Below are 1,745 nucleotides of genomic sequence, written 5' to 3'. Positions count from 1 at the left end.
TGTATTATATTCTATTAGTTACTGTAACGAACATAATCTGACATTAGGTTGCTTAATATACAAAGAACAGTTTCAAATTTATGTGACATATTGGAGCCTACTTTTAAAAAGATAGAAGATCTGAAAAGACAATTAACAAAACATCATTATTTAATGAAAGCATGTTTAACCTCACTAGAAGAAAACATGAATTTACTTAAATATTGTGATGTACATGTTAGCCTATCAAAAAAAAAAAACAGATACCATCTATTGATAGAAGATTTACAATTTAAAGTACATTTCTGGAAAGTATTTTGATAGTACACATCAAAAGATTTCAATGTTCATAATTTTCAACCTATAATCTACTTATACAAATTTAATTTAGAGATTACATTCTGTGATGTGAATACAGAGATTTCTATAAGGGTGCAACATATAATATTGCTTAAAATAAGTCCTTTTTGATGTCTGGATAAGCTTGTTATTAAAATACAGATGGATATATAACTCCTTCCAGATTTCCACAGAAATGGCCAAAAAGAAAAAAACAAAACAAAACAAAACTGGAGGAAAACCTGTATCAGTACTGAAAACCAGGAAAAGAGTCCTCAGTCTTTTGAAGCTTTCATGACTCTATATTAGTATGCAGGCAGACCAAGCTTTGTACATAAAAGCAGAAATGCTGCTAAAGTAGAGAAGACATTCATGACATCACTATGACTATAGATTCAAAGCAGGGGACCCTTGTTCTTGGGACTACCTCATATAAGCTATAGGGCGTTTAACCTTGTATATAATACAGCTCTCAGAAAGAGGAACAGACTAGATAGATCGAAGCGGTGATCAAAATGAATGCAAAAAGAAAACACTTTAACCTGAAAAAAAGGTTTTGAACTTCTTTCTACAGGAATTTAACTAAAGAGACCTAATTCCAATGGCTGGTAATAAAAAGAAATGAAGGAAAAACAAACCAAAACTCTACAAATACTCAGAACCAAAATTAAACTTTGTACAATATTATACAGACATCTGTACAATATTGAGTTTATGAAAAAAAATTTTAAAGGGAAAACAATTGTAGAATCACAAAATGTTTATGCAACCGAGCTGTCATCCTATACAAAAGCAATACAAAGCCATTCTTGGACACTGAGGCCAATATACTTTCTTTTTTTTAAAAAAAAATTGAGGAGATAACGTCAGTCAAAGGCGATTAATAGATAGATGGCACGTAGAAGAAGGATTGTGATTTGAAAAAAGTTTAAATTAGACCTAGAAGCATTAAGTCTAAAAATTCCTATGGTTAAAAATAGTATAAATATTAAACATTATTTTAATAGAAAAAGAAATAATTACAAAATATTAATATTCTCAGGTAACTTCAATAAAAATAGACTATGTGCAGAAAGTAAGACCAAATCTGTCACTTACAAAAAATAAATGGATACAGATATAAAAATATATGTATATATATTAAAATCCTGGCAGTCAATTTATTGAACAAAATAAAGCTGTAGGAATGTAATGATTAAAATACTTTTTCATACCCATTTCTGAATACCATCTAGATTTCATAGAGTTTTAGTCATTCTCTAATATTGACTGAAAGCCTCATTTTGTAATTTATAAAGTACAAATTTATAAGTTTTGATATAAAGCAAAAGTTGACTTTCTTTTTCCTTTCAAAGTTTCTTTTTCTGCCACAACCTACCAAGTGGAAAGCAGATGAGTTCCAAGTTCTGCCTCCTCCCCCTCCAGCA

Source organism: Pteropus alecto, unplaced genomic scaffold (genome assembly GCF_000325575.1).
Source record: "Pteropus alecto unplaced genomic scaffold, ASM32557v1 scaffold76, whole genome shotgun sequence".
Taxonomy (NCBI): Eukaryota; Metazoa; Chordata; class Mammalia; order Chiroptera; family Pteropodidae; genus Pteropus; species Pteropus alecto.
The sequence above is the reverse complement of the archived record's forward strand: the minus strand, read 5'-3'. Positions refer to the sequence as shown.